The 25,515-nt window shown below is 36.0% G+C and overlaps 1 long non-coding RNA gene across 1 annotated transcript; it reads right to left on the bottom strand.

Moving 5' to 3' along the window:
- Positions 1–10,078: 10,078 nt before the first annotated feature.
- LOC138340727 (uncharacterized) lies at positions 10,079–11,658 on the bottom strand. The gene is made up of 2 exons (XR_011213476.1): positions 11,399–11,658; positions 10,079–10,399 (listed from the first exon to the last, which is right to left on the bottom strand). It is a non-coding gene; the product is annotated as an uncharacterized lncRNA (long non-coding RNA).
- Positions 11,659–25,515: the final 13,857 nt, after the last annotated feature.

Raw genomic sequence — 25,515 nt, 5'->3', positions numbered from 1 at the left:
AAATGAGGATGTTGTTTTGAAGTGAAGACACTAAGTGTAATACCGGAAATATTAGCAACTCGGAGAGAAATTGAAAAGGATAGGTGTTAAAGCGTGGTGAGTCTGTGTCATGGACTGATTCCACATATTTCAAGCCTAATAGTGATAACATGCATAAATGTGATGAGACTGATCGGGATTGATAGCCCAATGATTGCAAAAGCTAAAATATGTATACTATTGTACAAAGATTTTGTAGTGAGTCATAGTGTATCCCTTGAGGACAAACAACGAATTTAAGTTGAGGGTGTTGATATACAGTGGTTTCACGGTATTTTTAATGCTTTTTTTCTTAAGTTTAGTGTGTCCAAAAGACATTTTGTATTGATTTTTATGTAAGTTTCTCTTTATTTGCAGGAAATTTGTCCAAAGATAAACGCGAAAGTTTTTGAGCAAGAAATGCAGAAAAGTTACAACCTACGGAGCTTATGACGGTCTGTAGGTGGCAAAGTAGTGAAGCTGCTAAAGGAAGATGGGAAAGTCTTCCAAGTGTGGGATTACGAAAGTTCATGACGGAGCGTTAGACCTACGACGGTCCGTCTGGCTGGTTCGTCGCGATGATCAGAGAGTAGTCCAGTACCCAATTTCAAAGAAGTTTAAGTTTTATGGAACAGAGACCCTTGATGGATCGTCGTGCTTTGAATGGTCCGTCATACCTTTCGTTAAGGTTAATATAGAGAGCAACAGAAGAATTTGTGAAGTATGGGACAGCAGAGGTAATGACGGCCCGTCATGACCACGACGGTTTGTCACGAGGTCCTTCTTTTTTTAGATTTTTGTTTTTTATAAATAGTTCGAAAAACCTCATTTTGGGGTTAGACTCTCTGTTAGTAAACTCTTTGATATTATATTTTTTGATTGTTACACTTTTTATGGAATAGATTGTTAGTGATTTTGTTGATCAATCACGTGAAAATCTGGAATTTATTCTTTCACATCAAAATAAGTGCATGAATTCTTATATTCAATATATGAATATTGTGATTATGACTATGGGTAACTAAACTTTATAACAAGGGTTGTGGGAACCATGGGTGAATAATTAGGTAGAATCTAACAAAAATAACAATTCCATATTACTGTCTTGCATGTATTGATAATTCTATCGTTTAGAAGTCATTTTAACAGATGGACAATGTTAGAACTCACATTAATGCTACTTGCCGGACCAAGGAGGTAGATAATAGGAAAAGAATTATCAACATAGATTTAGTGTATACTATCTAATAGTCTAGTGTTGGTTGGTACGAGGTAATAACTTAGTCAAATATCGAATACAATGCGTAATATGTGGTAAAGGTAAGGGTTGGTATAGCAACACACGTAGGCGGACCAAGGTGTGGAGTGAAATTTTCTAGATGCCGGACCAAGAATTTAGAAATACATAACTTATCACTTTGCTTGCAAGATACTACGAAAGAATTGTTATAGTTAGAATTGTCAAGTTAGGAACCTGTGAGGAACACTTAAACCCTAGTTACATTTATTAATTCATTAAACTCCAATATTTGAATCTGTTAGTTGTTTACATTACATTAGTTTGTTATTTTCATTCATTTAGAAATAAACCCCCCCTTTATTGTCTTTTGTTTTCTAAGGAAATAATTGACCAAATAATAGTAATAATAGATTAAAGTTAAGTCTGAACTATTTTCCTCGTTGGAACAATCCCAACCTCATTAGTAGTGGGTTCTTTACCTGATACGACCGCTTTACTTCTTATTTGAGAAGTAAGTTTGAGCGTATCATTCATCCATAGAACTTTTACAGAGGTTACCTATTTGTTCTCAATTTCTTCACTTGTCTATCAAGGATTTTTATCGGAACCTCCTCATAGGAGTGGTTCTCTTGCACACCTAGACCCTCAACAGTAAGAATGGACTCGGGATCACCGATACACTTGTTACGCATGGAAACATGGAACATTTGATGAACCGAAGCTAATTCACTATGTAACTTCAACTCATATGCAACCTTACCAAACCTTTGCAAAATTTCATAGCGACCCACATAACGAGGACTCAACTTTTATTTCTTGCCAAATATCATCACCCCATTCATAGGTAAAATTATTAGATACACCTTATCACCTTCTTCAAATTATAAGTCTCTTCTACTGTGGTCGATATAATTTTTTACTGGCTAAAAACTGTTTCCAAGCGATTCCTTGTTATATGAACTTTCTCCAAAGACTTATAAATTAAATTGGGACCTAAAAGTGAAGACTCGCCCACTTCAGACTATCCAATTGGAGACCTAAATCTCTTACCATACAAGGCCTCAAAAGGAGAATAGATATAGATGAGTGGTAACTATTGTTGTAAGCAAACTCAACAAAACAAGTGTTTATACCAATTTCCATTGAAGTCAATTTTACAAGCTCTAATAATATCAGCAAGGGTTTGAATTGTATGCTCTGCTTGACCATCCGTTTGGGGATGAAAAGCGATGGTAAGCTTCACCTTTGTATCCAACCATTTTTGGAATGACCTCCAAATCCTAGACGTGAATTTTTCACCCCTATTCGATATGATGGATAACATAATACCATGGTGACATACAATCTCATCTATGAAAATCCTTGCATAATACTTCGCCGAGTAAGTTGACTTGACGGGAATAAAATGAGAGAATTTAGTCAACCTATCTGCAACCACACATATGGAGTCAAATTGATTTTGTGTTAGATGAAATCTCTACCACGAAATCCATATTAATGTCTTCCCATTTCAAAGTAGGAAATTGGATTTCTTGAAATATGCTACCTGGCTTTTGGTGCTCTACTTTCACTTGTTAACAATTAGGACATTTTTTAACAAATTACGCTATGTCCCATTTCAAACCTTCCCACCAAAAAACTTCTCTAAGTTCATGATATATCTTACTAGATCCCGTATGAATGGAATAACGAGAACCATGAGCTTTCTCAAGAATCCTATTTCTTAAGTTATCAACATTGGCACATACAACCTTCCTTGATACCTTAAGAGACCATCAGACCCTGTGAAGAATGACTCATTAAGCTTACCGAGAACCGATTCTTTCAACTCCATCAATTATTGATCAAGGTGTTGCTTAGACTTCACCTAAAATACAAAAGATCATTCAGAGTTATGATCAACCATAAAACTACCATCTGTAGAATTTTCTAAACTAACACAAAAACGAGCGAACCTAAGAACATCTTTTACTAGGTTTTTCTTGGATTCTTCTACATGAGACGCACTACCTATGGTGATAGAGCAATCACAACCACATCGGCCTTGCTGGGTTGGTATAAAACACTTATGTTGTAATCTTTCAACAATTCCAACCAACTTCTTTGTCGGAGATTTAACTCCTTCTGAGTAAACACATACCGAAGACTTTTGTAGTCGATATATACATCAACGTTGACACCTTACAAATAAAGCCTCCATATTTTCAATCTAAATACTACAACCGCTAACTCAAAAACATGAGTTGGATGATTATTCTCATGCACCTTAAGATTTCTAAAAGAATAAGCTTCTACTTTCCGATTTTGCATAATCACACACCCCAAGCCCACTCAGGATGCATCAAAATATACAACGAATCTGTTATGACCCTTTAGTAAAGTCAATACCAGAGCGTAGGTAAGCCTCTCTTTCAAAATTTCAAAGTTTCTTTTACATGCCCGCGCCCACTCAATTTTCACACTCTTTTGGGTCAAAGTAGTCAAGGGAGATGCAATGGATGCAAAAGCATTCACAAATCTCCTTTAATATCCCGCTACACCCAATGAACTCCTAATGTCGGTTGGATTCAATGTCCTAGGACAAATTTTCACAACTTTTGTTTTCCTTGTATCAACCTCAACTCCTTCACTAGATATGAGATGACCAAGAAACGCCACAGACCTCAACCACAACTCACATTTGCTATACTTGGCAAATAATTGGTGTTACTTAAGTACTTTCAACACCACCCTCAAATGGTCCATGTGTTCACCCTCCTTTTTTTGAATATACCAAGATGTCGTCAATTAAGACAATGACAAATGAATCTAGGTAACTTTAAAAAATGCTGTCCATGAGATCCATAAACGTCGCCGAGGAATAATTGAGACCAAAGGATATTAATAAGAACTCATACTGACCATATCTAGTCCGAAATGCCATTTTAGGTATATCCTCACCTCTCTCCCTTAGTTGGTTATACCTCGATAGCAAGTCAATCTTAGAAAAGTAGCTTGCCCCTTGGAGTTGATCAACAAGTCTTCAATCCAAGAGATATGATACTTATTCTTAATAGGCACTTTATTAAGTTTGCGATAATCAATGCACATTTTAAGGGACCCATCCTTCTTCTTCACAAATAATACCAGAGAACCCCATGGAGAAATACTTGGTATAATGAAGACTTTGTCATGTAAGTCCTTGAGTTGAGCCTTAAACTCTTTCAATTCGGCTAGATCAATCCGATAAGGAGGAATTGAAATGGGATTAGTATCCAGTAGCAATTCAATACCAAAATCAATCTCCCATTCGGGAGGGATTTCAGGAAGATCATTAGGAAAGGCCTCCGGAAATTCCCTTACTACGGGACAACTCAATGGGAGGATTTTCGGAGTCTAAATCTTTCACTCTGACAATGTGGTAGAAACACCCTTTTGAGATCATTTTACAAGCCTTAAGACAAGAGATAATACGACCTCTAGGAAGGGAATTTCCCTTTTCCACTCGAAGACGGGTTCATTTGGAAAATTGAGCTTGACAATTCTTGTTCTACAATCTATAGAAGCAAAACAATCATGCAACCAATCCATCCCAAAAATGACATCAAAATCAACCATATCAAGCTCTACTAATTCAAAATGTTTAAATCTACTAGGAAACATTATAGGACAATTTCTATATACCCTCTTTGCAACCACTGACTTACCTATCAAGGTAGCTGCCATGAAAGATTCATTTAAAATATCTGGCAAAATATAAAAATTTCTAGCTATCAAGGGAGTAACAAACGATAATGTAGAACCCAGATCAAGTAAAGCCTATACATAAATAGAGAAAACTAGTAACATACCGATCACTACATCGGGAGAACTCTTTTGTTTACTCCTTGAACAAAGTGCATAAAAGCGATTATTCTTTGAAGCATCAATATTAGAACCACTAGTTTGATCTTGCCCATTCCTTTGTTTTTACCCTTCACATTAGTGAAATCCCTAACCTTGTGGCCTCTCTTGATACACCCAAAGCAATTGTCCATCCCAACAAGGCAATGGCCATAATGCTTCGAGCCCCACTTTTCACAAGTTGGGTTCTTGTTAGGTGAGGTAGTACATCATCCCTTTTGAGACTTAGGGTTAGACACCCTATCATCACGAGCCATGGGGAATTTTGAAGGAAATTGAATTGAGAACCTCTTTTTGAACCTTGGTTTGTCTTGGATATCAATTCTACACTTCGAAGAACCACCATCACAGGACCCTGCCCTATTAGATCTCTACTCTTCTTCTTAACCCTTCCCTCCTCCACTTGATGAGTATGAACCATGAGATGAGAAATATTCATATTATCATGTAGAATATCCGAACGACATTCTTCGTTCAAGTCATTGAACACTCCACTCACAAAGCGGCTCATCTCATCCCTCGAGTTGGAAAACCAAAGAAGGAGCATATTTCGACAACTTAGTAAATTTCAAAGAGTAGTCAATCACACTAACACCTACTTGATGATGGTTGATGAATTCTTCCACCTTTGGTTCCCTCTTTTCCTTTGGTAAGAACCTTTCAATAAAAGCCTTCTTGAAAATATCCCATGTCACCGTACCACCCCACAAAGGACTATTGTATCTCAATTAAATTTACCTAGTTTGGGCCACGTCCTTGAGTTTGTAGGTTGCTAGCCCGACCTTTTCCTAATAGACAACCCCATGGCACAACGGTTTTTTTAGACATCATCGATGATCTCTTGGCGGCCTTCCTCCACTTTTGACCCATATAAAGTAGGGGGATTTATCCATGTGGAATCCCTTAAGCGGAGGCCATGGTGCTAACATGTTGGTTTCCTTGGGGTACTACCTCCTGGTTAGCTTGGGTTGTCATGGCTTGATCATGAGTAGTAGTAATATATTGGACCACTTGGAGAAAAGCTTCCCTTATGTCCCCATCCTACAAGTCGGGAGGATTGGACGGATCTCAATTTTCATTAGCAACTTCTTCTAGAGAAGGATCTTGATTGCCAAGGGAAAGAACTCCCACATTAGCAATATCTTCATCAAGTCTTCGTGCGGCTTCCCTTCGAGTATTCATACCTAAAACCATAATACAAGGTTTAGGCAAAAGCACACATAAAGTAGACTCTACAGGAATGACATGTGATTTCAAAGAAAATGAGAATTTGTTAAGCATTATATAGCTTCTCACTCATAAGTGTGGCGCACTTCACAATTATGATTAAGAACCTACATTGATGTGGTTTAATTAGACATAAATCCTAAAGATATTCAACCTCATGCTCTAATACCAAGTTTGTCACATCCGCAAAGTGTCCCCTAGAAGAAACCGACGTCCTCCTCCGTAAAGAGGACTAAGACTAGCCTCTTAACATTTATCATTACATTCATAGGTCGAAAAATACAGAAAATTTAAATTTTTTCATCTGCACTACTTTATGAATATAGTCATACCGAGTATATATAGACCCTTCATATAAGAAAACTACATAGCCTTTTACTTTTATGACACATATATATGCAAGATACATAACATAGTTTTTAAATGAGTGTTTCATATCATAACCATTTAAACAAGAGTATAACCCTTGGGCATAGACCATACACTAATACAATAAAAGCCACATATAGGCTATACAATCATAGTACTCAATTGAAAGAGAATGAAAAAAGTGTCTTTAAGACTAATCAACATCTAATGCCAGAAAATAGTATGCCCTCGAAGTGGTGAGGAACTACCTAACTTGGAGAGTGAGAATCCAAGTCTTCTTACAGACTCATCACGAACCCTTCAACGACTGGAACCTAAAATGTTTGGGACAAATGGGAGAAATAGTTTTAGCAGATCATTTGTACTAAGTGTGGGCACATATGTACACACATAGAAATCATGCTAAAAAGGGACATTTATTTCAAAGCATGCAAAACTACTTTAGAATTATCTTATGCACATTGAAGAACCAATACAAATGAATAAGCACATATTCCTTAAGTCAAGACTATGTACATCACAAGACCAACAATACCAAGTCTAGTCAAGTCAATATGCATATCAACATAAGTGTGCACATAATCAAGAAAACTCTATCATGAAGTTATTATATCAACAAGCATACACAAGATTTTATAACATGATAACCAAAGCAAGACCATTAATCATGAACCCTCATTAAGTCCACAAGTGCAATGACTGAGTAAGGCCCCATAACCTCACTCAATGAAGTAAACCTAATAAGAACTACAAGCGATGTCCAAGTTCACAGACTACATCATTAAGAGTAACCATCATCATACATTAGAAATATAGACCAACAACATGTTCATAAGTGAAACCAATATTACATAGTGTCATTAACACATAAGATAAACATATACATATCATTTACATTTATAAGCATATGAGTACAAAAGAACATCCTTCATAGACTTCCCTCAAGGTTAACTAGTGCAATGTATAGGTAGAGTCCCATACCCCTACAAAGACTAAGCCAAATCCCTTAGGTCATCCTAGTAAGAGTTCACTTCATTACTTCATTTTACCTTTGGAAACATTTTTCCTTGACCTTCATAGACCACATGAGCTAATGTGGAATCCGTTGTCTTGGAAACCTACATCAAAAGAAGGTGGACTACTTGACAAGCTTGTACCAAAACATGAACATAGTATCTATGCGGATCACTAGCTAGTATTCCTATGGGGGAAGCATAGTTCAATAACTAGGAGATGTTGTTAGGACGATCGTCATGCTAAATGCATTATTGTCACAATATCATGAGTACATTAGTAATCCTACCCTCTCTATGTGGGAAGGGACACTCCTCACTTTTAGTTCACTCGGTGCTAAGCTAGAGTACCTTCTTAAATGTCTTTAAGCCTTTATTTATAATCATAGCTTAGTTTAGGTCATAGGATCTATCCCTTATATAGCTGTCATCATAGCTTAATAGGAATTGCATGAGTATTGTTATTTCATTACAATTCACATATGTGAGGTTAGCACATTACATAATGACATTATGATAAGGTACATAGGCAATTCATCACCACCCTTATGTCATCACGTCCTAGCCAACAACTCACAAGTCATAATTCAATACATTCAAATTCAACATTACACCAACGCTAATCAATCTCATCATAAGGTATACTTCAATATAACTTCATCACTAAACATAAGTAATCGTAATTGAAGTAAAGAATTGAGAGCACAAGACTTACCAAATCTCTTTCACAAGAGATTATCCAAGGTTTTACCATCAACAATCCAATTAAACAGAACAATGGGTGTAATAACATCATTAAATAGAAATTGATACAATAACTAGGTCAATAATATCATTACTATCCCAATAAACTTCACTTCATAACCTAGGGTTACGGGAGTAGGGTTCATCATGAATTCTTCAAGAAATAGATCCAATCCCAAAAATAAATTACCCTATTAAGTTCATGGATGAATTATAATCAACAAAATAAGTCTAACAATCAAGACATTCTACAATTCTCATAAATTTATAAACAAGATCCAAGATTTGGGGAAATTAGAAAAGGGACACGATCCCACATGAAATTACCCTAATTAACATCAATTACTCAACAATATACACTTCATTAATCACATTGAATCACAATTAATCAAAATCAATCCTCGATTCAAGTTTGGAAGACTCATTAGAATAGGAAAACCCTTGGAATTGGGTGATTTAGAAATAAACTTTGAAAGGATCTCTTGAGGAGAGAACTCCCAAGAGTGAAGAACCCATACCTTAATAAAGATTAATCCACGAAATTTAAGTGAAATCTTAGGGAAATTGGTCTTCTTGTTCAAGCTTTCTTGCTTCTTCAGTGGAGGATTTAGGGAGAGAGAAAGTAGAGAGAGATGAGAGCTTTTGGGTTTTGTTTTGTGTATTTGATTTAGGTGACTAAAAATGACATAAAACTAATACTTTTTCAATATATAATCACCCATAAAATATCCAAAATAACCCTCACTTAAATGGGTCTTTTTGTGAAGTCAAAACGCTTAAAATATTATTTCAATGATCTGGGAAGTGGCTGTGCATCGCGGGGTTAATTTCACATATTATTTTATTAATATGGGTTAAGAAAGTCGACCTCATGGAGTGCACACGTCGCGAGGAAACTTTTTTCCACCCCACGTTTCCGCTGCGTGCGCAGGGACCTTCAATTCTATGTTGCTGCAAGCTACTTTGGCATCTTGCTTACCAAAGTTTAGGTCCTACTCAAGGACCCTTCGGTTGGTCCCTAAGGAGTCCTTACTGGACGTTTGGACCCTTTGTACTGTATTCCGAATATACAAAGTCTTTTTATATGTTTTGGACTTCATGTAATCCTCCCAAACCTTCACTAAACATAGGGGTATCAATTAGTCCAATCTAGCTAGTTTTCAGACGTCACGGTTTTTCTTTGACGTCTTGGCTCTAAAACTTCCTCAATGACCTTTATTCATTATAATTGACCTTAAAAAACAGTTCTAAAACCCTACACACTCATGAGAGGATTTAGATTAGGCTTTAGACTTTCAGAGTATTACAAGCCGGCCATCCCTTATCAAGGGAAATAGTGCTATGGAAGTTTCTATAAAGCTATCCCAGGTGGGAAGAGATGCGTATTAACCCCTAGATCTCTACTAACTCTAATACCACACACTACAACATCACCAAATCATAATGCATATAACTCAAATGACTCAGTCGCTGAAGCATGCATGAGTCTAAAGATCCAACGAAGCTGATCAACAAAGTGTTGAGGGTCTTCTCTAAAATCAATTCCTGTAAATTATGGAGGATTCAAGGAAAGAAATTCATGATCTGTTGGAACTTGGTCCCTTGAGATGGTCCAGCCACATCTGGCACTGTGCATTTACTCAATGTTCTAACATACAAATTAAACTCTTAAATGTTGATTAGGTGGAATACAATGAACTAGAGGTGGTACTGCTGATGGAGCCGGAATTTCTTTAGTCCTCGGAGGGTCTTGAAGTGGAGGAGAAGATATAGGAGGCTGAAAAGATGTCTCCACCTCAGTATCACAATGGGCTACCTCCATATGTTGTACCTTGTCTGTTCCCATGCCTTCAATTGTATCTAGACCCAGGATAGATATGGTCTGTCTTGTTTCATACATCTCTATCTGCATACAAGCAGAAATTATAAGGAAGAAACCTCAACCCTTAAGACACCGCTCTTTAACATAAGGTGCCCAAAAGTAGTATAGTCATTCTAACACGCATAGTAGCGTTTTGAGTATCCAATGTGGTGCACAATATATTTATAAACAATACTCTACTAGACATGGCTTTCAGACAACCTAATATATGATGTTGTTCAAATATCAAGTTTGTCATGCCCCTACTGAACTATTTACTACTAGCGCATGGAAGACACATGCAATCAAGAAAACAAACAAGTATATCTCGACTTAAAATAAAGCCTTTGGCTGGAAAAAACCATGTGAAAATATCTATAAATGAAATAGCTATACCCAAGGGTTCAGATAAATAAATATTAAACTAGGAAAAAATTCATGATTGGGTCGTTGAGGCTGCCACAATATCTATACCAAAACTTAAAACATGTATATATCAAGACAATACGCCAAATGACTCACAAGTTTTAGTAAACGAACAAGCTAGTTCAACATGGAAATAACGTAGCTATAAACCCCACACACTAGTCTGCAAGCCTCTAAAAGTAGAACAAATTTGCGGGACAGGGCCCCAGCCTACCATAAATATATTTACAACAAAAGCTAACAACCCTCGCAACTCTGGCAGCTCAAGAGGAAAGGGGCTAAACAATAATATAAACAATCCAACTGCAAAGGAGGTCTACTGGGTCGTCGATCAGGACATGTATAGATGAATGCAGTACTTCTAGGCAATGGGGCATCAGTAAATATAATATATAAAGTATAAAAGGCTATAGATTAGTGAGCAAGTATTGTAATATAAAAAAAACAATCATGTAAGGAAATCAAAATTTAGATAAACATGCTGACAACCTATTGATAAAAAAATACTATTAAAAAACAACCTAACCAAGATCCCATAAGCTCGGTAGGTACAAATAATATACCACCTGCTACGCCCCCATAAGCCTGAAAGGTGCCAACAGATCTTCGTACACTTACCAGTAGCTCCTTGTGTTTGTAAGAAGTCAAATAGCCTTTTTAAGAAATAATATAGCCTCATAGGTAGCACATAGACCTCTTAGGAAACATCATAACTTTGTGGGATTCACATAGCCCTCCTTGGCTTTAAAATAGCCCTCCAGTCAACACATAACATTATTTCGCATCAGTATTGCCCCATGGGAAACCTATAGCCCTCATTGGCAATATCACAGTCCTATTTTACCACATCATATCCCCCATAGGCCTTTCATAGATAAAAAAACTAACCACAATAGTCCCAAGGGTGACAACAAACAATTGAATAGGATAAAGGTGAGAAATATAGCTATAAACAATATATATGAATAATATCCAAGTATTTCCTATCTTAGGGTCGTTTTTAACTGATTTTAAGCCCCTAAAATGAGGGTTTATAACCACTTCATCAGCCAACCACTCACATTTGCATTTATAAGATCACCAACATTAACTACCCTATGATGTCGCTGCCAAGCTCTAAGTAAATATGTCGAACAACAGGGAATAGCCTTAATATACCTTTTACTTGATAACTTAAGGTTAAACTAACTCTATCGTCCGACTACAACACTATATAAAAAGGTTTAATTAATAAATAATTAAGGATACAAAAATAACTGTGACGATTCTACAATCGATACAGATTCCTATCTTAAACTATAATCCAAGACCCAAAGTATTCGTAAATTGATAAAAGGTGATTCCTACCATTCTTTAATCAGCCAAAACACTTGAATACAAACACTCCATTGAAAATAATCTTCCTGCCACAATTTCCAGAGTGCTACACCGCTCAATTCATTGTGAAAATTATACAAAAATGACGAGCTCGCAACGTCGTGAATATTTTTTAGTAAGAGCAAAGAAGAGATCACGAGCACACAATGATTATTTGAGAAGTAATTGTCTAAATTTAGTGGTTTTCTTGCGATTCTGAATGAAGAAAAATAAAGAAGATACTATATTATAAGTTTTCCACAACTAGGGGACCCACCCCACATGTGTGCTTGTGCATTCTCGCAAAAGCGAAAATATCTCTCTATTATGAAGTCTTCTGAACAAATTGTTTGATGAGTTTGAAATCGACTGGTAGAACTTCTATTTGATAGGTAGTTGTCCCCATAAGTCATGATAGATTGAGAGATAACGTTCGAGACATTTGACCCAAATTTCAGATGATTGTTTAAAAAAGAACGTAAGATAACTTTTGCCAAATTTTATTTTTCGACTTACATTACTTCAAACCTTGATTTACAACCCTTGTACACTTCAAAATATTACATGTCACATCATTCTGAATTTATTACTCATTCTTTTTGTGTTTCCATGAAGGTACATTTTGAAAAGATGGGGGTGTTACAGTTCGGATCAGATTGCCACGTTCCGAAAATCTAACTTTGGATCAGTTCCCACGTTCCTGCGTAACTTTGGATTGGATTTCCACGTTTTTGCAAGCTAAAAGTTGGGCCAAGGTTCCATGAAAGGACCATTGACTTGTCATATATTGGCTTTTTGTTATGAACATGAACATAGACTATGACTTATAAATTGTCAAAGAGTTATACTTAGTGTGAATAGGGGAATGAGACTTCATTCATATATTGCAGCAATGGACTTTAAGAGTGGTTTTGGTTTAGTTCTCTTATTCTATGAAGATCGTGTAAATCAATGTTGTCAATATTTTGTATGTTATGTGGTTATACTGTTGTAATTGCTTATATAGGTTTCACTTATTAGGATAGTTGCGTGATCCTAATAGTACACAGTGGTTTTCTACTAATTCTGCACTTGCTTTTACTTTTGTTGAGTACACAGAATCTTTTGGAAGCTATTGAAGACCTCGTTTAGATAACCAATGACGGTTTCAATATTAAGAGTGAGCTAGTGTTTTCGTGCTTCCTTGAGTTCTCATTTGTTTAAGTCCACTCCTTTAAGGCTCATACTACTGTTAAGGTGTTGTTTAGTTTTTGGGATTGTGCTCCTTGTACTTAGGCTTTTCGTTAGTAGCATTTTTGTATAGTGAGTTTCATGTTCTAGGTGTATTTTCTACATTGTTTGAGTTTATTAACTTGCTGCCATAACTTAAGTACCATAGTTTAGATAATTTGCTTTAGTTGGATGGTAGTATTGGTTCTCCCCCTGAGGATTAGGGTGGGGACAATCAGGACGAGTTGGGTCGTGACACATGTATGATAGAGGACCGCTCCACCTAGAGTTGCCATAATTTCCTTCTTTGCTTTCTTCCGGTGTTTCCTCCTAATGCTGTCCAACCTCTTTGAGATTCTGACATTTTGTAATGTTGTACATGTCCATTGAATAACCTCTTTTCATACAACGAATGTCAATTTACACTTCTAAAAGAGGAACAATGGTCTCCAAAGCTTCCTTATCACAGGGACAACAATCAGTGTTATTTACTTGAATGATTAGTTTCCACTACCTATTTTGAGTTAGTAACCTTCCTTGTACAACTAACCACACCATAAATCTATGCATTAGTAGAGCCAACAACGTCCATATCAGTCCAACATTCCTAATTTGTGGCTTGTGGACTATTATTGCAAACAAACTTCTAGTGATAAAATAAATTTTAGAGTGTGTGAACTTATATTTGTCTACCAACCCTACATTTGAACTTTGATTATAATTATTTTCTTTCAGTACCAGTTACAGTCTAATGGTGCCTTGTGAGTCCATATAGAAGTGTCATGCTTTATATATGTATATATATATGTGTGTCTGTGTATATACATACATACATACATACATACATACATATATATATATATATATATATATATATATACAATGACTCCTTATTTTCTATGATTTGCTATGGCAATTGACCGAGTGAAGCAACATTTCAGTTGCTGCTACCTTTTTTAATTAGACCCCCATGTCTCCTTGGAAAGCAAACTTTCTCCCATGACACGAAAACTATCTTACTCTTATTAGAACTAGTACCACAAGATTTTTTTGCATATCTTATCCACTTCCTTAAGAATTATTTGGGATAAAATCAAGACTTGTATCCTACTATCATAGAAGAGATTATTGGACTATTTTTGGAACTTATTTTAATGAAAATAGTGTCATCTAGTGCTCATTCTATCTCAATATCTGATGAAAACTATTAAGTTTCAGGCAATGGAAGTTTTAGTGTTAGCATGGAGATTTCGGCCCAAAACAGGAAGAAAAATAATGAAAAGTGCTGAAGTTGAAGCTTGAGAAACATGGCGATTAGCCAAAAGAATGCATTTTGCTCGTTGTTCAAGAAAATGAAGCCTGAAGGATATGGATCAAAAGAACCATAAAAATAAGTTGTCAACACTTCTCTGATTAGTTCTCAGAAGTTGAATTATTCCTCCTAATGATATAGAATGCATAGATGCCAAAGGTAAAGGAAAAATGACAATGTTTTAGCAGAAAGGAAAATCACTGAATCACTGGATGATTCACGACTAACTTCACCAAATGGATTCGCAACACCTAATTTGAAAGTCATAAATACTAGACAAAGGTGATAATTTTAAAAATCTGTACATTATTTTTTTTTCAAGTTTTAGAACTTTAGTTTTTTGTATTCTTCTCTCATGTTTCGAAAGGGTTTTTTGTGGGAGACTTGAAGAAAGGAGATCTTCATACTCAAATCAGAAGTGGGTTTTCTCCATTCTTCATTGTTTGCCCATATTAAGGTTCAATTTATTATATCCATCTGATTTCTTTCTCATTTTAGATGTATTTGGTTATTTCTTTATGTATGGATATAACCCCCATCCTTGGGGTGTTATTTAGAAAGTATGTGTTGATATTATTGTTGGGTCTTTCTTAGTGATAGATTAGATGTGTTCTAATGGTGATTTGACCTAATTGTTATGGTATAATTTAAGAGCTTTGTAGTTGAAAATAAAAAACCACCCATGTGTATTTGGATTTTGAGAGAGAGAGAGAGAGAGAGAGAAGTCGAGAAACCAAGACCACTAGACTTATGACCTAAGGAGAGGAAACCATTTGATATCGGGTAAGTTGCTTTAGAGGGAATTTACTTTCACCTAAAGCTTAGTCTATTGTTATCTTGCAGATTTCCTATTGAAAGCTTGTACCCAATAGTTTAGTCAACATATATTGTGGCCACACCCGAAGAAATTCTTCCTATACTTAATTCCCTCTTCTTATTTTTGTTGTCTTAATAACTGTTACAAACCCTTTTGATATTTGACACTTTGGTATCACAAATTGAATTGAATTTATTTTTATTTGATAATATCTCAAACTATTACTAACTAAAACGGAAATTCTAGTTTAGCTACTATTTTTCAGCTACTATTTTTCACAACCGCTCCCTTGGGAAATGAATCCAACCCTTGGTTGGGTTACAATACTTGCTTCGATTGGTAAACACTAAGACTGTAGGGTAGTGTCACTAATAATGATTACAAAAGAAGCACCAAAATGGAGTCACTAGCGAGGAGTGGTATTTTGTGAATATGTGGCTCACTAGAGTTTTTGTTCTTTTTAGTGTACTTTACTAATTTTACTTCTAGTTTTGTTTCCTTTGTTACACGTATCTGTGTGCATGTCCCCTAAGCATAGCTGAGGGAGTGGGTGGTAAGCTAGTTAGGTAGATCATGAAGTGGAGGATGACTTCACGTTAGCTGCACTTGTATCCCAACTACATTTCTTGACCACAAAAATATCAAAGGTAAAAAACCAGTGCAAATGCCAAAGGAGAAAAATACCTCCCCACGCACAGAAGAAGTTCAGAGAAGATGAGAAAAGTCATTTTGATGACACACTTCAAATCATTCTCCAAAAGATCACCGATCAAGATCTATTGTTGGAATAAGTGAAAAAAATTGGGAAGGGTTTTATTATCTCTCAATCTAGATCAATCCAGCATATCATATCAATCTTGATGTTTTCCATGCGTAAGCTCCACCTTAGCGATACATTGGAGTTACCTAGTGACACTAGGTCGAGCTCCCATACCAGAGAGTGAGGCAGGACACACTTTTTTGGAGGCAAACCAAGGTTGTTACAATAGGATTTACTTTGATAAGTAATAGTGTGTTACTGTTGCACGTAAAAATGAGGAATGTGTGAAAAATCTCAGGTTTGAAACTTCTGCGAGAAGCCAAACAAGTCGGCGAGGGCATCTAAATCCTACCGCGTGGCTCAATGCAAGAATATTGTAGAGCATTGTAGAGCCTGTAAAACTTGCAAAATCGATAAAAGTATAGGTGTATCACAGACATGTTAGGCACTTTTGATGTAGACCACCAATCTCGCACCCAGAAAATTAATGATTTTGAAGAAAGGGAGAGATACAAGGCCAGTCGGCACGTCACCAATTGGTTCAGAGAAAGTGACTAAATTCACCAAATGGATGAGAACTCAACAGTTATATCAGTGCCAAAGGTAAAATTTTTGATTCGCTAACTTTCCATCCATTCAAACTCAATCACAGTGAAGGTATTTTTTTCTTAGATTTTTATCGTTAATTATTATTTTAGTTCGTGAATAGTTCTTGGGGTTGGAATTCTTTTCTACCTAGCTTTACAAAAAGATATTTGATTATCATAAAAGGTTAGTCTCTAAAATTCTAAATTTGTTTTTTACATTTTTGAACTCATTTGCAAGTATAGTATAAGGATGACGTGTGTTGGGCCTCTCTGAAAGAAACTGGTAGTCAACATGCTATTTATAATTCAAAATTTTTGCCTGAAATGCTTAAATATTTGCATACCATGCTATTTATGCTTTGTATTGATTGAAATTGCAATGGGTGTTACATAATGACTGTCATGTTGTGTTGGTGAAGTCTAAATAACCCACCATTTGAGGTAAATAACAAAATTTCTCTATGAAGGAATGGGTGACAATGTTCTTAAGGGTAATCGTAGTTAAATGAATAAATATTGCAAAAACAGAAGTTTTTGAGTATTCCAGGGTGATAGGATGTTTGGTCTTAGGTGAATTTTCTGTTTACTTACTTTGGTGGTGCTTTTGAAAATTGTGAGGCCAGTTTTGAGAGTTGGGTTTAAAAGTGGTCACATAGTGTCTTTCGCTGATCGTCGAATGATATGGTCGTTTGTATAATGGTTATAAACCACACCTAGTACATGTAACTTGTCCTATAAGTTTTGGAACTTTTGGCAGACACATTCTTGGTCGCTGAAATAGTCACTGACTCGCTGATAGGATTTACATCGCCCTTTTGCATGCCCTTTATTCCTTCTTTCTTTGTATCTTCAAGAGCTCAAATTCGTAATTGCCAAAAGTAGTGCTGACTCGCTGAGTAGAATTATCCATCAAAACTTTTTCATTATCACAAGATACTCCACTCGACGAGCAAGAGTGTAACAATGATGTTGTCTGCAACCAATTCCTGTATTTGCATTTTGTTGTCATTTTGACTAATCACAAACTTTTGCAGGTATGGTATGCACCAACCTTAATACGTAACCTAAAAAGAAGCAAACAGTAGATATTCATATTAATGTAGGGGCTTTAAATATTCCCAAGAGGGGAGGAGAAAGAACCCCAACAAAGGAGAGGTAAAAAGATAAAAAGAGTGGCAAAGAGAAGTGTAGTTGCTGAGGTAAATATTGAGTGGGATGAGACCTAAGATGATAATCCATTGATCCATGAACAACGACGCTCAGGAACATGCCCCAACCCGCAACCAAAAGGGACTGAATGAATGTTGTCACTTCTACTAGAGACACACCATCCACAGTTACGCTTGATCCTGCACAACCACATGCAGGGTTTCCTACATACTCTATTTCTCCCCACCCACAACTAGTGAACAATTTGAAGGTGTTGGGTTCTGGACCATTATAAATGTAAAGCTTCTATCGAGAGAACGATTAGACATATATCATGATGTTCTATCTATCTTTTTCTTCTACGAGTTTGAGAAGTTCATGAGGCCCCGAGGCCCATACATCCCTTCTTGGGTCTAGGAATTTATGAAGCTTATGTTGCACTTGTTCCTAAAAACAAAAAGCATGTGAGTGAGTTCAGAACAGTAAGGTGTGTTACAGTAAGAGACAAAAAGGTTGATTGGTAGAGTGAACACATAAATGTTGTAATAGGAAGGTCACTACTCTTGATACATCGTTATGAGGGGTTGCCCCCTGCTGTATCACTAGATGACCTGAAGGTGTGGTAGGGGCCCATGAATTCAGAGAAAAGTGAAAGATAGATCGGGGTTCGTTCTCAAATTAAGAAGAGGGATCTGAACATGGCTGCCTGATTTCAGTTCACTTTCATAAATAGCGCTATCATGCCCTCTCAGAATGAGTCTATTCCGTGACTTCCCAAATAATCCTACGTGGGTAGCATCATGAACTATAGAAGAATTGATCTTTTCATGATGATCTAACACGAGATGTCAATGAGGTCCAAATAGAAGCAAAATTCCCTTCTATTTCTTTTTTATGTTATTGACCTATGCAGACGTGCTGGAGTGCCTTAGACCCTGCAAGAGACCTTGAGGTAAATCCCTCAGCTTCCATTGATATCCGGTGATATGAGGTCCAGTACAACCAATAGAAGGATGATATAAGGGAAGCAACTACTATTGATACCACTCTAGAGATCGGTATTGACATGATACTTGCAAATGCAATAACCCCCACGCCGACCTCTAGGCCCATAGGTACATCAGCTCCTTCCTCCTCTTCACACGATCAAAATTCTTTTTCATTAGCCGATCAGGTTCACTCAGGGTATGATTATGAAGACAGGATGTTTGGACCAATTGTCTGATGTACAGGTGACTAGAGTGGATAGATCAGTCCACGGGATAATAAAGAGTGCAAGAGCCGGTACATTAGCCTCACTTCAAACCTCTATTGATTCCTTGACCTTGAGGGTTAGAGCTTGTGAGAGAAGACAAGGGAGAACAATTGAGATACAGTCCATGAAAGCCTATATTGCAGGCCTGTGCCAAGACATGGATTATTTGAAGTCTATTGACTTCAATGATTTGATGAGAATGACTGATGATGTCCATATGACCTCAAAGATTTTTTCAACTACCACTGGATATGTACTATGTACTCATGGAAGTTGAGTAGATTCATTTACAGATGTAGAGACTGGCGAGGAGTTAGTAACAACACATGAAAAGACAGAGGAAGAGCATATCTTAGAGAATTTGCCAAAACTAGTGGGGGCCATTGTGAAGTCGACAACCCAGATATTGCCTGCCGAGACTCTAACAGTAGTTCCCACAAGACGTAGCACTATATAACTTGTTGAGGATACTCCGAGTATTTATGTAGAATCACATGCTGATGCCCAAAGTGTTGAAATGCCTAAAGATAGAGAGACTTCATCGACACAGTCTTTTATTCACTTTTCTCTATCTTACTTTCGTTTTATTTTTTTGATACAATTACTCGTATTTGAGGACAAAAACTCTGTTTTTGGTGGGGTGTGACCCACCTTATTTTTCTTTTGTGAATATTTGTATTCTAGTAATATATATATATATATATATGTTGCTCTTGCTGTGGATACTCCAGGCACTTACGCCCAATCACATGCCTTTGCTCAAAGTGTTGACACCCTTAAAGATAGAGAAACTTCATAGACAAGATCTTTTATTCACTTCTCTCTAGCTGACATTCATTTTTATCTTTGATAAAATTACTCTCATTTGAGGACAGAAAATCTTGTTTGTCGTGGGATGAGATCCACCTAGTTTTTCTTCTGTGATATATATAAATATATATATGTATGTATGTATATATATATTTGGGTTTTCTATTTTAATTGTGTTTTAAAAACATCTTTGCAATTGTATGACCTTATGTATCTCTGTTGATTTAATTCAAAATAATTTTTACGTTTCCAAAAATTTTTATTTTTAAAAAATTCGCCACCTCTTGGTGTTGAAATTTGTTTTTCTTGTACAAATTCAAATATTGATTTCGATTAATACCGATGACTTGAGTAATGCTCTCTATTTAACAAACATGCATGTACAATTAGAAAAAGGATAAATGAAGTTACAAAAACAATGTGTAAACTATTTGCCTCTCATTTAAATTAGCAATTTATAAAATTGATTCTGTTGTACTGACCATTGCACAATACCGAAAGTGTGTAGTCTTGTTTGGCTTAACTATAAATGTCTTGTTATGAGCTTACTTTGAACCATTCATGAATAAACCTAAAAATTGCCCGGATAGTCTAGTTGCTTTAGAATAGTGTCCTCTTGAGCTGATCTTAGGAAATTTTATGGTGTAAGTCCACTCAGACGTATATCTCTTTTGTGCCCTACCCATGAGTTTTTGAAACTATTTTGAACACCCTTTGAGCCTTACCTGTCTTTAGAAGAACCTTGACGAACACTAATCCTTATATGATCTACCACCTATAATCCTCTTAATTTGTGTTTTAAAGTTACTAGACAACTTAGGACAAAAGCCTTTGTTTGGGATGTGGTGAAAAGGGTAAAGAGAATTCAAGGAATGAAGGAAAAGTCTTCCTTAACCCATAGTGGTGCGGAAAGATAGAAATCTTTGATACCAAAAAGAAACAAAAGATAACAAATGAAAGTTGTGGATTAAAATCATGAAAGATATTGGGTTTTCATTCAATCAGTGGAGGTGAATAAAAGGTTGACTTAGAATAACTTGTAAGAGAATCGGTAAAAGAAAGATAATGAAATGTCTTTAGAATATCACATCTCATTACCAAAATCCACTAGACCTAAATGACCAAACATTTGCACTCATTCCTATTACAAGCCTTAGAAATACTTTTTTGATCTTGAGTGAGCTGAGCTGAAGATTTATTGGAAAATAAGGGCAAATCTATGGGTGAAAATATGCATTGTGTTCCTCTTTATGAGTGTGAGCGTTGCATCTGATTCCTGATCTTAAATCGATTAATACTTTAATGTGAATATGGAATAATTTTTTGTGTGAGGGCATCTAGATACTTTTGTTGAGCTTGAACTTGCATGAGTATTAAGTATTGCAAGCACAAAAATCTTTGGTAATGGTGTGTTATAACTTGAATCTATGCGTATAAAATTGATCTTTGCATGAGTAATTTTAATCTTGTTGTCTATGTTAATAATTAAGTGTTGTGTAGCATCAATTGATATATCATATTTGAGCTATTAAACTTAAGATTTACTTAAGTACAAGCAAAAGTTTAAGTTGGGGGTGTTGATGAGTCTTCAGATTCCACTTATTTCAGGACTTATTTTAATGATATAGTGTTCTAAAATGCTCATTCTATGTCAATATCTGATGAAAACTCTTAAGTTTCTAGTATTTGATGTTTTAGTGTAAGCATGGACACTTATGCACAAAACGTGAACAAATTAAAAGAGATGAAGTTGAAGCCTGATAAGTGCAAGGTATACTTAGCTATCAGTCAAAAGGATGCATTTTGCCCTTTATTCTAGCAATCGACGCCCTGAATTTTGTGGAACAAAACGAAGATAAAATGAGAAGTCGTCGCTTCACCGAGTAGTTCTGTGATCAAGAATTATTCCGCCAAATGAACAAGAATGCATAAACTTTGAAGTCAAAGCAAAAATGGCGAGATATAGAAGAAGGGATAATCTCTAAATAACTCGGTGGTTCACGACTCACTTCGCCGAATGAATTCTTACCACTTAATCTGAAAGCTATAAATACTAGTTCTTGGTGATAATTTTTAATGTCTGGATATTATTTTTATTTTCACTCTTAGATATTTAGTTTTTGGTATTTTTCTCTAAAGTTTGGAGAGGATTTTTGTGGAAGACTTGAAGAAAGGAGCTTTTATTCCTTAAATTAGAAGTGGGTCTTCTCCATTCTTCTTGCTCATATTAAGATTTAATTTAGTATACCTATTTGATTTCTTTATCATTGTAGGTGTATTTGGTTATTGCTTGATTTGTGGAATTGGGGTTTAAAGTGACCTAAAAATAGTTCATAAATAATCCCAAAGTTCCAAAAATACCCCTAAACTAATTGGACCCTTTTCAAAAGTCTAATTTGACTTAAAAACGACGCGACCATATCTTGGACACGGTAGCGTGTCGTAGGGACACCTCCACATCTAGGTTCTTGAATTTATTTTTGGACAAAATTATTTGTGTTGGCCCCGCGTCGCAGGGAAAATTTTTCCCTTTATGTGTAGAAGGCACGACGCGCTTTTGACGCTAATTCTTGGCCACCTCGGTAGCTTTCTTGACCAATGTTTGGGTCCTCCTTGGGGACTCTTTGGGTGGTCCTCGGGGATTCATACTTGAACGTTTTGACCCTTGGTATCCCCTATAGGTTCTACAGTCATACCCACTGATTTTATACTCCAAAAAGCACCTAAAAACATGCACGAAAAAAGGACACACTAGGACACACACTAGACTAGTTTTCAAACGTCTTCGTCGTTCTTTAACATTTGGCTTCCAAAAATATAAAACTAATATATATTGCTAAAATCTATCATGTCAATGCATTATTAGGTCATAAAAACATTATAAGCTCTAGTTCAACCTTTTTCGCTTAGAGGATCGGTACAACATGTCTGGGTATCAGTGCTCAGATTAGCAACATTCTTGGATCCACTAGATCCCACCTTCAAGGAATCTATTAGTGATGCCGATAAAACATTTTAAACCATGGCTACCTTAAGATCAAATCCGTCATCATGCATAGCAGCATCACATACGCCCACCTCTTCCATATCAGTATGTGCTTCAGACTCGACATCTGCATCATCAACCCTAACAACATCTCCAGTCGTATTTGCCGAAGGAACCTCACACCTAGTAGGACTATCACTGCTTGCATTGTTGGGAATATGAAATAGCCGAACAACATCGACAAGTATAAGGACTTCATCTCATCTAACTCATTGTGCAGCCTTACCACAACAACCTTCAAGGCCGCCACAACAGAAGAATCATTTTGACCCTTCTCACAACCTCAACCCATAGAGTAAGTGCATAAAATTCAAGCCTGTTGCCATCAATCAACTCTCTATGTTCTCTCATCACTCCTAATCAGGTCCAAGAAAGCAGAAGTCACCCTCTGTATGATCCCAGGAACAATGGCCTATACTTGGGAGTCACACACATCACGGGAATATGCTAGATATCCTATCATGTATAACATGGATTGAGTCATAGTATCATGACCCAAACCATTGAGTTGTGCGGGCACCACTCTCGCACCAAAGTAGAAGAACCCTTATACCACAAACTATTGAACATGCATAAAAATTAATGAAAGATAGATATAATAGAGTCAACATCTTATAAAGGAATTGTAACATCATAAAAATCCAAGAAATATGATAAAACCTAAAATAGGTTTCGTGAAGTCTAAAAACAGTTTATAAGTCTACTTTTTATGAATATAGGTCATTGAGAAGGTTTATTAACCAAAACGTCCAAAAACGTCCGGGAAGTTGATTCAAAGGGATGTTAGTTTGCTTTAGCCTTTTTACTAAATTTTAGGAGTTAGAAATGTACGAAAATAGGTTGAAAGGTATCTAATAGATGTTTGAGTTTTTTCATTATTGAAACGTCTGGGTACGACTCCCCAAGGATCAACTAAGGTCCCTTGAAGAGGATCCCTGCAGTTTGATGCAGTACTGCCTGGTAGTGTGCATCGACGGGACAAATGATGGTCAGTATGTGGCTCGAGGGGGCATCGAGGCCACCGTTATCCCATAGTTAGAAAAATTGGATGGAAACTCACCTGGAAAGTCTCTGACAGAGATGACGGAATGCAGGACGGAGGGTGGGTTTTCAGTTGATGCACCGACGGACCGCCAATAGGGGTCTTATCAGTGAGGGTCGAGTTTCACTGATAAATTTTAAATGATTTTATTTAAAATTAATTAAGTGTTTTTGGGGTAAGTTAGTGATTAAAGGGAATCTTGATAAGTTAATTAAGCCCTCTATAAATACCCTTAACCCTCGTTAACCTAAAGACATCTCTCAAGTTAAATTCTGTTTCTTCTCTCATATATGTCTCTCTACTGGAACTCACTGTTGAAGACTAGCAAGAACAAGGGTTGGGGGATAAAAAAGGGTTGATTCTTCATCAAATTGTCGAGAAACATTAAGGTATGGGTTCTATTCACCTTTGATATCCTTTACTCAAAGGTTTTCTTCATAGTAGATTGCAAAAAGATGAATTTTTCTATTGGTTTTATTCAATTACAAGGAGGAAGTCATGGATTAAGTTGTTAATGAATTCTTAGGGTTATATTGAGTACATTTACATAAAATTCAACTATTTTATAATAATTTTTGATGGTTTATTGAGTACATTTACATAAAAATCGACTTTTTATAATAATTTTTGATGGTTTAGTCGAATTGAAGAATATGATCCTCTATCCCTAAACCTAGGTAGTAATCTTGACCTATGTTTTTTGGTGATATTTAATTGAGTTGGTTGTTGATTAGATTACTATTCTATGGTGCTATTATTTTTAAATTAAGATTAATTATAGGTATATAATTCTAGTTCTTTATATGTGATTTAGTTTATGAATTATAATGTGAAATTAGCCTATGTATGTTGTTTCAAGTTGTGATCTAAAGATGAATTGTGTTATAGAGATGAAATTGGCCGTGTCATTTTATTGATTATCCTTGTGTGATGATGTTACTCCCCAAGTTGGGTTAAGTTATAGATTGATGGTAAAACCTTGATGATAAGTAATGAGAAATACTTGGTAAGTCTTAGAATCTCTATCTTTACTTCCTATTATGATAAATTGTTGTTATGCCGTGATATTACATTCGAGTATGTCCTATATTAGGATTATAAGGTGGTATGATGTTGAATTGTAATGCATTCACTATGTTATGAGGTATATTAAGGTGTATGTGCTATAAGGATGGTGAAAACTATTAATGTTCCTCAATAAGGTATGAAATGTTTAAGTGTAAACCTCACTTATTTGAATTGTGATGAAAGGACTTATAATCATAAAATTCTTATTGAGCTATTGATGATGATGATAATACAAGGGGAAAACGCTATGGCCTAAATTAAGTTATGATTGATAATTAAAGTCTTAAAGACATTTCAAAAAGGGACTCTAGCTTAGCCCCGAGT

This window comes from Solanum lycopersicum, chromosome 12, assembly GCF_036512215.1.
Source record: "Solanum lycopersicum chromosome 12, SLM_r2.1".
Taxonomy (NCBI): Eukaryota; Viridiplantae; Streptophyta; class Magnoliopsida; order Solanales; family Solanaceae; genus Solanum; species Solanum lycopersicum.
This window is presented reverse-complemented; position numbering and strand designations above follow the sequence as displayed.